This window comes from Sinohyriopsis cumingii, chromosome 3, assembly GCF_028554795.1.
Source record: "Sinohyriopsis cumingii isolate HCF-2022 chromosome 3, ASM2855479v2, whole genome shotgun sequence".
Classification (NCBI taxonomy): domain Eukaryota; kingdom Metazoa; phylum Mollusca; class Bivalvia; order Unionida; family Unionidae; genus Sinohyriopsis; species Sinohyriopsis cumingii.
This window is the reverse complement of record NC_142963.1, coordinates 78,455,446-78,469,637: the sequence shown is the minus strand read 5'-3', so window position 1 is coordinate 78,469,637 and position 14,192 is coordinate 78,455,446. Positions and strand designations below refer to the sequence as shown.

Below are 14,192 nucleotides of genomic sequence, written 5' to 3'. Positions count from 1 at the left end.
CCATTGATATAGTTTTAAAACTGTCTTTATAATTATGTTACAGATCACATGATCTGTCACTTTGTTGGTAACAGTCTAAAAAACAAACCAGTCTCATCACAATAAAAAATATTCTTGCTTTTATATCCCCTGCATATATCGTTTAGTCTTTTGTTCCAATCTTCGACAACTTCATTATTATCGTCAGTTTATTCTCCACTAAGGAAAGAACACTTAATACTGTGTCAGACTTGAAATATGTGCAACCATTCGTTACTGACCACCCGTACAGAAAAATCTCACCAGTTCACATGAGCTGCTCATAAGCTGCACATGAGAACCTTGTTAGAAATGTATGCAAATTGGGTAGATTTTGCAGGCTCATGTGTGCAGTTTGTTAGATCTTGTGAGCCAAGGAAAAACTAACCTGATTCTCACGTGAGCAGATTTTGCTCACGTGAGAATCTAAATTTTCACATGAGAAAGTAGAACTTAGAAAACATTCTTTTCCATTACATACAACCATGTTTGAAAATAAGGCAGAGTTATAATTTCTCACGTGAGTTATCACGTGAGAAACTTGGACTTTGATTCTGATTAAACACTTATTTCAAATTTATTCAAAGTTGGATTTTCTCATGTGAGTTATCACGTGAGCAATTTGGACTTAAATATTTTGTGTAAATGTTGAATGTCAAGCATCTCAATTATTGTCAAATAGACATAATTTCTATTTTGCACTTGTTCATGTTGCTTTGTTGTATTTTTTAAATTTTAAAACATCTTCAACTTATTTTCTCACAGTGAGTTTTAATCTTATTTTGACCCAACAGGCTCCTTGTATTTGAACATACTAAGGTTCATTTCACTGTTCATAAAATGAAACAATTAAGAATTAAGGTCTCGTATAACCAGACTACCCATTAAACTTTAACAGCTGTCAAAGAATAGAGTTAATAACTTGCATACCGATCGTGGTTAATGTTTAATAAAGTAATCCGTAAAAAGGTGAAATGTTTCTCTCCCCAAAATACACAGTTTACAGATATAAAAAGGAAATAAAACTTTTGCCCTAAAATGAATCCTATGTTCCATAAACATATGATGCAGCTCCTTTATTCACAAACTTCTAAAACCCCACTATAAAATTGTAAAACAAATACATAGCCACATATCTGGAAAAAAAACCCCCACTGATGCACAGTCCTTTTAGCCTAATAAACTCTCAAGTCATTTTCCAGAAAAATTGGAGAATTACATAAACTACGTCGTTTTCTTCCATGCCTAACATTCGCACAAAAAGTCAATACAATCTTATACTTACTGAATTGTGTAATTCGGCTTAGGGGTCATCCATTTAGTACGTACGCAAAAAATCTGGCAAAGCTTGACCCCCGCCCCCCCCCCCCCAAAGCAAACTTTTTTTACGCCCCCCACCCCCACCCCCGGCGTACGTACGCTTGATGCCCCCCTCCCCAGATTCTATAAAACGGCCTATGTTTAATCCACACAGAAACCATAAAGGATTAATAATATTAACGTGTTTAATAAAACATTGTCCACCGACGTTGAATGTCTGGCATCAAAGAAATACGCGGGGTAACATTAAACATTTTGTCTAGTGTCCGCCAAAATTCAAACGCCAACTGAACAGTCGAACAGGTTACGCATTAGACAAATTATTATCGAGGTTTCACCCCAACCCCGTTTCCTATGCATATGTACATTATCAGTATAAAAAAAAACGTACTGTACATAAAATTTAATAAATCCGTAAGAAACTGCCTAATCCAGTCGTGTTTGGTTGTGTAGCTGTTTCGCACTGTTTTACACGTGTATATTCTTGGCAATGGAAAATTTTGCTTATTTGCAGCCTTTTAAATGTTCTGATTGTGTCATTTCAAAGTTTATAAAAGAAATTTCATATTGAAATAATCACAAAACAAATCACTGACGTTTCCATTAACTTTTCTGTGACCCAGGTTATAAGAGTACACGGTGGAAGAATCGGCTTGTTAGAACCATTAGAGTGTCCTATGGGGCATGGCTTGGCACAAGCTACTGTAAAAACATCAAAATTAACTTGGTCTATATTAATTAACTTATTAATGATATGAATTCACTTATAGCTCAGTTTTTATGAAACATCAGATAATAAAATAGCATTTATTTGATAAATAAAATATAACATTAAGAAATACCCGAGTACATGTATACAAAGGAGTGTAAAACCAGAAGGGCTCGCATCGTTGCTTACAATTTAAATGTCAGTCATACAGTAGTATAAAATAATAAAAGTATTATTTTTATACTAAATGTATGACTGACTTTTATATTGTAATCAATGATACAAACCCCTATGCGTACAACAACGTGTTTACTAATAATTTACCCTTTATGGCGCCTCAGATAAACCCAACAGATGCTGGATGTTGACCTACAGTGTACATGTAGAACAGCACTTTTAAACCAAACAGAGAAATTTACGCGCGGGCCATGTTCTCTTAGCAAGGGCCACGCTGTTTATGAAGAAAGTCATTTAATATTCTCCTGCAACATGTTTGCTCTTAAAACATTCTGACAGCAAGAGTGTGGACATTATTAAAATATAGAAACCAACACCAACATCTAAAGATGTCCACGTCGGTACTGATGTTAATGTCCAGTACGAAACAGAAGACGTCGACGTGCTGTTAGGGAAGATTCAAGGATTATGAAAGACTGGTTCTTTGCCGAGAAAGAGGTAAGTTACTTTTTCTCATTTATTTTTACAATTTTCGCATATAGAATGATGAAAGTGGATAGCCTGAATCATCGACATTATAAGCATAAGCATAAATTCGCATGGTCGTTTAAAATTGAGCCAAGGGTTTGTTTCAGATTTTACTTAAAGATAATAATTCAGCCTCCTGTTTCCAAAAAATGATATCTACACCACACTATCATCGAATATTTAAGCCTTCCACAATTCAACTGTGCAACCATGTCTGGCTCTTACCCCCACCCCCAATAATAATGCGGGCGCCTCAGTGAGGAGCACTTGCGTTACCGATTGAAACAGTATGTACAAACATAAATGTTCTTCGTATTATTTTATTGCTGATTGGGTGGATCAAGATAAGCATACATGATTGAGAACCAAATGCAGTAGCTTAATTCATGATTTTATTCCTAAAAGACATTTGCCCTGTCTGTCAAATATTTTGATTGTTAAATTTAAAATAGAGATTTAATTGGATAAGGATTACAGCTTTTCTTAATGCTTATAGACTAGGACTCTTTTGCCAACCAAATCGTTTTCTCATTTCAGTGCATTCTTTCTGTTCTGCATAGATTTTAAAAAAAGATCAATTATACTAATTTTAATCTCTTTACAGATTAAATTTCATGAAGGTCACAAAATTTAATGAACACAACAAAGTTAGCAATCATTTGAAAGAAGTGCAAAACATTGACAGCAACAGGAAGAAGTCAGACAAAACTGTATTGCCATGCTAGAGGAAATTCCAACTCCAGTAAAGGGTATGTATAAGACGCTTCAAATCTTTTGATGTATTTAATACACATGATAACATATGCATTTCAGACTCTAAAATTTGACCCCCAATATATTTTTGTTTTTAAATATAAAAATTGGAAACCAGATTTTGAATTTCTTTATATATTGCAAATGTACATATTTTGGAAAAATGTATCCTAAAAGTTTTGGAGAAATCTTCCAGAGGACTGTTCCAGAAGTAGAGATGTCAATTTTTTGGAAATTTCTAATGTGTACCCATCATTCCTAACGATTAGTTACCAGAGTATACAATCAAAAGGAAATTGTATTAAATGTGAAGCTGAACTGCTTTGTTGTAGGTTCACATGTTCCAACCCCAAAAAGAGCTGTAAGCATAATTATTACTAACATAAGTGGCAAAAATCATAATCTGAGCCATTATTACAGAAAACTGTATGAAAAATGTATATGCAGTTATAATTTTTGTCACAAATCAGCTGAACTCGTGTGGATTAGTAGTATGGATGAGAATAGACACAAAAGAAATTGATAAATTATTTGTGCATAACAGTCATTTCGACTAGTGTACATGTCTACAGTAACTTTCGTGAATCATCATAAAGTCCATAAATGTTGATTGTTGTATTATCCTCAACCTGCCATGGTTCATCCCATAACGACAGTCCAGTGCAACATGTTTTTAAGTTTAACAAAATCTCTTTTCTCTAACATTTTCCAGTTACATAACATCCATCAGTTGCATTGATACATCCCGGGTTATTTTTGTTGTTGTTTTTTCTTCTTTTTTTAAAAATGATATCTGGTGCCATTTATTTTCTATTTAAGCTGGACTGCTATGTGTGTAGTATCATAATAGAATGAATCTAGAGCAAATGGTTTCACATTCAAGAACATGTCTATTTTCTCGGAACTGTTTGATGTAAAATTCTTGCAGAAGTTACAAATGCATCAATTTTTATTTGATTTTTTCAAAACTGTTATTAAGTAGCAAACTTTTTTTATCTTTATATTTCAGTCAGTTGGCTCCTATTTTCACATTGTGATAAAGTGCCATCTAATCCAAACTACAGTTATGTATTTTGCCTTTACCTTGTAAAACGAATCTTTAAAAATCAACCTTACATAATGTCTCAAATGCTGTGATCAGAAGAAAAAAAAATTCTACCAACTTTTCATTTCCATTTCAGGTTTCATTTTTCAACAGTTAAAACTGAGCCTGCTAACTTAAATTCAGTGGTCAACAGGAAGTGCATTGATTCAAAGAGAACAATCTCCAAGTGAAAATATTGTTGCAGACTGGCAAATAATGAAATTCAGAAGCAGGAATGTCAATTACGCGTTTTGTTTGCTTCGAATTTTCTGGAACAGTGAAGAATGGTCTTCATGTGAAGCAAATTTCCAGCAGTATCTTTCATTATGACCTTAAAGTGTTTAGAATAAATGTGATGTATTAATATAACAGGTACATACATACATACATACATACATACTCTAGTTGTCTTACCTTATTAAAAGATCACTAATCGAACTCAAATTATATGCTTATGATTACTAGATTTGAATATTGATCTTACTCTGTTTAATTCTTGTATTCAATAAAAACTAAATACTATAGTTGTTTTTTGTTGTTTTTGCTCATGTGAGCAAGATGCTGCCCACGTGAGCAAAATCTTGCTCACATGAGCGAGGTGTGGCTCACGTGAGCAGATCTTGCTCACGTGAGCAAGGTGTGGTTCACGTGAGCAAGATATTGCTCTTGTTAACAATTCCTGCACATGTGATTTTCTTATTAGAATCTATTTGCTCACGTGAGTTCTACCTAATTTGCATGTTAAATTGCACATGAGACTAACCTGAGTTAGATCTCACGTGGGAATCTCATGTACAGAAGGGTAGGCAGTTTTGGTGTGGGCGTACTGACAAAATTGTTGCTAATTTTCTTTGATCACTCGACCATTCAAAACCCTTGTCATTCAAATCAGGATACAAACATCTGGCTCAAACAATCTTCCTTTCTCCATCCATTCCACTTTCCCCCTTCTGCAGAATTGGTTCCTTATCTTTCATGATATTGTTTGTCTGAGTCTTTCTGACATCGCAGTTTCCTGCAAGGATCCTTAAATCCCCTCCCCCCCCCCACCCTTTTTTTTTGGTCAGTTGAATTACTTTCACTTTCTCATCTATACTGAGAATTTTTCTTTCCCTCTATGACATGTTGATCTTTTTGCAGTAAGTTGTTCAAGTTGCCAACTACAAGATAGATAAAACAATTTTTTATGCATTTAAACGAATTGCCATGTGTTTTTTTAAAGGAAGTGATCTTGTCACATGATTCGTTAATCGTAGTCTGGTACCCTATTGTTTTTATACATTTCTTTACGCTAAGTGAGAGAAGCCAATACGGCTTTGTTATGTACCATTAACATCACACAGATTTGACCTCATGGCCTTTAGGATTTGTAATCTTGACAATTATTGTCAGTAGTAGTAGCCACTAATTATCAAAGTGAACAAGCTCAACATCTTTCTAAGGGAAGCCATAAAGGCTATCAAACCATTTTCCTGCTGACTTGTTTATTGTACATCGATACTGCCACTTCTCAGCTGTTACTACTGTTCAATAATTGTAATCTTAACAATTGTCAGAGTGACTAAACTGGACATCACATGATAACACAGCAGTAAGGCTAATCGGATTACATGTACTTACCCTTTTGTACGGATTAAAATTTGAGTCTTTCTCTGCTTTATGGAATAAATGTGGGTTCTTGTGAGGCATAAATGATATAATATTAACCTTAGTGGTACATGTACTTTAGTCAACACTTCTTTCAGTAACAAAAACCTGACATCGGGAAACAGAAATCGGATTACTTAACACACGTTATGAATAAAACACTGGTTCTGGATACATATTAAAATAAAATGCAGCTGCTTGTGAGGGGTAAATTTTATATTATTGCACTAATATGCTGGTTGTGTTAGCTGGGTGGCCTTTCGTGGCTTTTGAACACAAACTCGTCAGTGCCAATGGAGTCTGGCCATAAGGAGCTTGTGGCTGCTGGTCAGGGGGTCTGTTCAAGAGGGGGACTACTGTATTGAAAAGACAATGTCAGACTTCATCTCCTCCAACAATAAATAATAGAAGTAATGGTAATCCACTTAAAGTTTTTAAAGACGAATAAGTCAACAATTGAAAAGACTGCTAACAAGACCTCCAAGGGGGCCTTGGGTACACAAGGAAAACAAAAACATTCATAATACACCTCTCCCATGATAACTCATGCACATTGGGGTAAAAAAACACAGACCGTATTATAAGCTATGGCACGAGTTACCGAGGCACCTCTAAAAAATCTGCTAGACATCCAGAGAACCACATGGTTGGGGTGGGTGGGGACTGGGCTGTTTAATGACTGAATCCTTGTTTTATAATTGTGTTGAGAATAATAGTCAGTAAAGCGCTTTTTCTGATGAAGTTGTTCAATATTATTCTCTCTAAATTAAATTTTTTTAAAAATGTCAAACATCTGAAAGGTCAATAACATGGTTTCAACAGCCGCACGGTATGCGAAAACTTTTGTGTCTTACATCATGGCTTTTTGGTTTGTTTACTAGTCTGGTTCCCATTGTGATGTTCCAACGTATTTTTTGATACAGGGAATCAGACTAACTGTTGATACACTACCAAACAAAATTCCTTTTTATCAAAAACATGCAACATTTATTTCGTGAGACAATGATTTCATTGCAAGTAATAGTGAAACTTCTTATTATCCTTGAGGATATCTCTGTGCGAAGTCAGGAATTCTCTGAAACTGGTTTTCCCCACAGTTGTCCATATCTGTGAAACAAAGCTCTGTATTTTGCGAAGTACTCATTTCATTTGGTTGCCTTGCTATCTTTAATTACAGTTATGATTGTGTAGGTTAATTTAACATAGTTTATTTAGATTACTTACACAATAACATTTATAACAGTGTTCAGTTGATTGGCAGAGTTACCTGACATATGACCAGGGCTGCTGGTTCTTCAGCATATTGGATTTGTATGCCTTTTCATTATTCTACCTCCTTTATTTGATTGAAAAGACGTAATTACCGTGATAATAGCAGACCTGCCAACTCTTACAATTTTGCCATAAGTCTTAAGAAAATTACAATTAAAATACATACTTAACGGCATAAAAGCAAAAACTACAACAATATGATCATTACCGAAACATCTGGAAAATTTTTTCATCTCTGTTTGATTTGTATCCTGGTTTCATATCAGAAGTAGTGAAATTGGTCAGGGAACCGGACTGACTTTACAACAGCACATCACACACTTTAATCTCCACCTATTTGTTCATGCAAAGCATCTGCTTGATCAAACTGTTGATCATATAATATTTTTTTCAAAAATGGCATCCACCAAGCGATGCATCTTTAAGATGAAAGGGGGGAAAAAACCTCTTGAAAGTGTTAATAATCAAAACAAAAAATAAAAGGAATATTGAGATTCTTGTGAATTAAAGCTGGAAGGGACACAATTATGTTTATTGGACATCATGTGAAAATTTGAGTATGACTTGTGGCGGGAAATATGATTGCTGTCATCATGTGAAATGGAAAAAGAATTTGCAGGAGTTACATCATGTTGAGAGACAGCAACAAGCCATTGAACTCCAAAGAGTTTGGAACTAAAATTTGTGCACTGTACTAGTGGTAAATAAAGTCTACACGTACTTTACAAACTTTTCAGTTGAACATAATGTTTATCATGACTGCTTGTTCCGAATGCCTAACTTTTAATTACGTTTTCGAGCTTTACAATAGCAGTTTATGATATTTTGTTACACCTTACTGAAAACTGGTTAAACTTAAACTGCCTTACTGAGACAGACTCGTCAGTTTTGGCAGATCTGTGATAGAAAAGTAGACCTGCTTTATATTTAGTGCAACAATACAATATTTTACGTTTAATTACAAGAGTACAAATTGCATTTATGATGATTACACTTAAACGGAGAATTAAAGATAGACCTAGAACACAAATTTCAATTGATACAAAAATTATTTAATTGGTATTTATTTATTAAAGTACTGCCTCCACTAGGCGTAAGTGACATTTTCATTTACCGAAATTTCCTTGAATAGCATTAATTGTGGTGCGCTAAGAATATCATTTGGAAAGAAAATGTAGCAGATTATATGACTTCTTATTAAAAGTTGATATTTCAAAACAATTGTTCAAATTTCCATGTCTTATCTACCATTTACGATGATAAAACTAGAGATATATTAAAGTTTCTATTGCCAGTTTTGATCGTGATTTACTTCAAGTTCAACAAATAGGGATAAATTTGTTATATATTTTTGGGTTTGAAAAATGGGTTCCACACCTGACCCCGCATTATAAGTGGGTTTGCAAGTTATCAGGGTGTGAGTTATCAAGGGATTGGTGTATCTTTAATCCACCTACAGAAAAACAATGCAAAAACAGTTGCAGGAAAATGCAAATCATCTTTGTGAAGAAACCAAAGTATAATTTACGTGAGACAATCATCAGCCACAAACAAATTACAGATTGTATGAGGTGATGGTAATTGTATGTTTAGAGCTTTAAGCTTTGCAATTTCTGGAAGCAAAGAGGGTTAATTTTTTTGCCATCATAATATTGTCAGGCATATGATTCCACAAAGGTTACTAAGACCTATCCGTGGAACATTTATTTTTGTCACATTTTCTATTATAGACTTTAAATGGTCCATTTCTTGTGTTGGTTTGTCCACTAATAGGGTTAGACCAAAAGTTTCTGTGAAATTTAACTAATTTCTTTTAATATGATAATTGATAAGATCTCTGTTGAAGTCACCTATAATGTATACTTTGTTTTGGTCATCATTCACTTGATCCAGTTGCTTTTCAGTTGTTCATTTCATTCAACCTTCGCTGAAAGGGACCTATAGATAATCCCCACTAAGAATAGCTATGTATTTGATTGATATACCTGGATCCATACTGCTTCAGTTTCATCTGATTCAAAATCATTTCTCCTTTCAACTGATAAACCATTGCTTACACAAACAACACCCCCACCCTTTGAACCTCTATCTCATCTGATTGGTGTACCATAACCATCAATAAACAAAAGGTCATTTGTATGATTTTCATTTAACTTTGTTTCTGTTAAACCGCAGAGTTGAACAAATTGACCTCAGATGGTAATAATAAATCAGTTGGGCTAATTTGTTTTTTTTTGTTGTGATTTTGAATTTTAATGTGACTTTAAGAATTTTAGTTATATTGTAACAATGTCTGCAGTGTGGCTATTTATAGTGATGTCTAGAACTGGGGCATCTTGCCACAGACATGTAGCATCATATCAAGCCCAGTCACATTATCGTGCCGCCAGGCTGTGCAGTCCTAACACTAACCTCTGAATGCTGAGCGCTGGGTGAGGCATCTGCTAGTACCATTTCTATAAGTCTTTTGGTATGGCTTTGCTGGGGTTCAAACCTGTGACCTCCTGCATCCGAGGCAGATGCTCTATATACTTTGGCCAGTGTAGATTAATGTTGCATTTGAATTTTAGAACGTGTTCATTTATTGCAAGCAGAAAATGTGAAAGTCCCTTTTGTTTTTGCATAAGGCATTCAGGTTTTAAACATCTGTGTCAATTCTTTGAGAAACTGTGCAAATGAATACCTTACAAGCTGGGTTGACCAAATTGAACATGGCATTTTAATAATACAGTTTCTTAGAAATAATTACCAAGTTTATCAAAAATGCCGTTAGCCATTCTGTTTAACCAACAAGAGAAATTTCATCATGAAATTAAGTGAATGATCAAACTCAATTGCCTGGCATGCCTGCATCACCTGGATGCTTGCCAGTCCTTCCATATTTAATGTTGGTGACATGATGTAGTCAACCTATTCCTTTCCTCTCTCATTCAGCAGCTTCTTTTTGGGTCATCAACCTTAATTTGGTTGTTTCCTCCCTTTGCTCACTGTAAATGTGCATATATGAAACTATTTTCCTTTCAAAAATAAATGAATAAACAACCTAAATTTTTGTCAGGTTTTTACCTCTGGGTTTAAATATTACCCACTCTCATTATGGTTAGATATCATCATCATAATTCAACAGATAGAGCTAACATGTGTCTGACAACTGATACACGGATCGTAGTACAGAGGAATGATGAATCTCCCTAATAGCTATTTAGCATCCGTGACTGAATTATGACATAATCCAGACCTCTTAATAACTATTGTGCCTTGCTGTGGACAGTAAATCACTAATTGGACTAAATGTTGGCCAGTAAGTGTCCAATTTCACTGTGAAAAGAATCCACAACTTAATTGCACAAAAAAAGTTAATGAGATTCACCCGTTGTCTTAACTACATTATTTGCTAGCATTCCATTTTCCTTAACATACTATAACCATTGAATTACTCAATTCTTACTATTCATAATTCATATAATTTAAAAGATAAATTCGTACAATTCACACAAATTCTTATCAAAAGTAATGCATGAAATTCCAAGAATAAATAAGTCGTATAACATTCAAGACACATGAATACACACAAGTATCCTTCAGACACATCTGTAGTGTCAAGGTCATGTATGATACACTAAAGTGTGTGCTATTATAGAAAGGTAGACAGATGTAGCTCTACAATGATACCAAATACACCACTCCCTCGATAACTTGCACACATCGGGGTCCAGAAACATCGACCGCACTATAAGCGAGGGGCGAGTTATCAAGGGACCTATAAAATAAGCCCAAAACCAATAAAGTGATTGACGACATAACAGAAAAATAAGGGGGTGGGTAGGCAGATTATACTGTTGAATACTCACTTTATAATCGTTCTGAGATTAACTGTTAATAAATATCTCTTCATAACGGTGTACTTTATTATTTTCTCATAGGACAACATTAAAAATTTCAGGATAAATTACAGTATATTGAGGCGATCATCGAAAACATTATTCCACGTGGTTTCCGTTCGCTGAACATGTGTACCACTTCACACATTGCGTACTACGTCACTGAGTTTTATGTTGAATTGTATACATTCTAGTTTTATTGTTTGAGCCAAATTAGAAGTTTTTTATACACAAAAGATCGACTCTTTTCGAGAAACAGTATCGATCGAACGATAGATAGATAGATTTGAATGCGATAGAAGTAAAATGGAAAACAAAAAAAAACGAGTTAATCGGTACTGACATATTTAATTGGTCTACAAATTTAAAACAACGTAAATTAGAACAAGTTAATACTTGCCGTTTGTGCCACACTTGACAAATATCAATTCACTTTTTGAAAAAATCAGTTAATTTTTTTTGTGTGTGTTACTCCTTGGTTTCTCTGCCGCTGAGCAAAATCCCTCAGATTTCTCAACTGCATGAGCTTTACGTAGTCAACATTTTGGGTCTCCAGCCACCTTATGGCAATATCAAATATTTGCTTCCTGTGTAGAGGGGTGGGGGTGCAACATCTGTGTCTGCATCACTTTCAACACTTGTGTTACTCCAGTTAGAATCGTCTTCTGCTGCAAATTTGTTCGCTGTAGAAATAATTATAGTTTCATCTGACGTATTCAGCTGTAGGGCAATCATTGTCAGCACAAATCCACTCCTCCATCAAGAGAAACGCCCATCTCAGGACCATGAGTCTGTACTAATTTCTCCCAAACAGCCTCGGCATTAATGACATCAGTTTCACTGAAACATTCGAAGTCACTATCGTCGTTGTTGTCTCTGTTACTGTTTTGCTTTACGTCAAAGGCAGCTCCAAGACCCTTAATCCAGCGCCCGAGGTCTCTTGTAATCGATTTTTTTTTAATGCACCAAACACTTCCCCAAGTTGTTGATCAAAACAAAGCCGGCATGTACATGTAATTAGGTTCTCACAGAAGTACTCACGGGTTTCAATGTGACGGTCGATTGACTCTTTTCATGTTTTCAATGAACAGACTATGTTGTGATTATAATGTTTACACTGAAACGGAATTAAGGGATTAGAACGTGACTTTCACACAAGAAGTCGTTTAATTGGTGTTTATTTCATTCTCTGTTGCCACCTGTTAACATTTACCAGAAGTTTTCATTGATCCCTATTTCACCAAACTGTTTATATACAGTATAATGACAACTATTTATCCTAAAAACTTACATAATATATGATATCTTTAAACAGAGGTCTCGCTAGGATTTTAAAACTGGGTCTTTCTGCCTCTGAATTCAATCACTAAATATCAGTATATTTTCTCACTCGGCCGCCAAGTCAAAGCCTTTGAACTAGCCGCCTAGCTGTTGCATCATGTTCTTTTTTTTTTAATGTACTCTTATGAAATAGCAACAGTACATCAAAAAGTCTTTCAGTCACTGAATTCTGTCATTGTAAATATCAGCACAGTAAACTGATCAACACATTTTCCCAACAAAGCAGGTGGCTGAAACAGGACCGGCAAATCTTTGAATTTTCCCGCGCACCTATTACATGCGTACGGAGGACTCCAGCCGCAGTGATTTTCTGCGTCCCAGGTCAAAAATTGGCGTCCAAATACGCGTAATTAAGCGTTTTCGAGATCTCTGAAATTAATTCTTCTCTAGAACTTGCAAATTGCAAAATATGGATTATATTTTTCGGGCATTAATCACCATTTTCGATGATAAAACGAGCAATGTATCAAGGTTTAATTTATCAATTCTTATCGTAATTTTTTTCATGTTCAGCATATTTTAAAGATATTTTAAATACATTTTGTCTGGAAAAAATCGGGAGCCAAGACGGACACCGCGTTATAAGCGGGATCGCGAGTTATCCGGGCGCGAGTTATTGAAGGAGCGGTGTAATCTGGAAGTTCTAGTTGCACTACAAAATACAGATGGAAAACCCTCGTTTTTTTTTCCACCCAAAATTTGCCGATGGTCAGAATCCAAATTTGTGTTTGGATTTGAGACTTTTTGGTCTCAAATCTAAAGCAGACTGGTATGAACTGCAAATAGATAGATGAACCTTTGCAAAAAGTAAGATAAATGGGCATTTGGAATAAAGAGTGGTCTCGATTAAAAAATAATGGGTCCATTAGGGAAAAAAAGAAAACTCCAACTTTTACCCTTCTGCTCATGTGTGAGCCAAATAGCCAAAGAAAAACGATGTTTCTAACACAACTAGACATAGGTTATTGGCAAATCACCTGGAAGTTGATGTATTCAGAAATAGCTTTCGAAATGTGTTTCCTACTCAAATTTCAGGCAAAAATGACAAAAACCTCCAGGGGTTAATGTGTTAAAGCATTAACACCAGAGCTAGTCAGTGGCATTTATTACTGCTGTGTTATATGTAAAGACCCTATTAAACTTAAAATATTGTGTTCTTCCCCTCTCCCACTGAAATGGTCAGAACCAAATGTGATATATTTTCACTTTCTATAGAGACAAGCATATCCGGTGGTCAAACTGCATCAGATACAGTTCTGACAATGCTAACATGATGGTTATCATCAACAACCTGGTTCTGCCAAGTATTTGCTCAGAGAATCTAAAGGAAGGTTTGGGCAGTAGTACCATCTACTCTCTTGTGAGTGCAAAGATGAACACTAATGGCACATGCATTACATCCAAACCACCTATTGAATTATGGAGAGCAGCAAAGACTGCATCAAATTAAGCATTTATTTTG

General features: G+C 35.1%; 1 protein-coding gene and 1 long non-coding RNA gene across 2 annotated transcripts in view; both read left to right on the top strand.

The window, feature by feature from the left end:
- LOC149803159 (uncharacterized) overlaps positions 1-14,192 on the top strand; it is a 255,820-nt gene that overhangs the window by 168,074 nt on the left and 73,554 nt on the right. The window lies entirely within an intron of this gene.
- Positions 2,443-5,266, top strand: LOC149803160 (uncharacterized). The gene is made up of 3 exons (XR_016420146.1): positions 2,443-2,722; positions 3,357-3,501; positions 4,687-5,266. It is a non-coding gene; the product is annotated as an uncharacterized LOC149803160 (long non-coding RNA).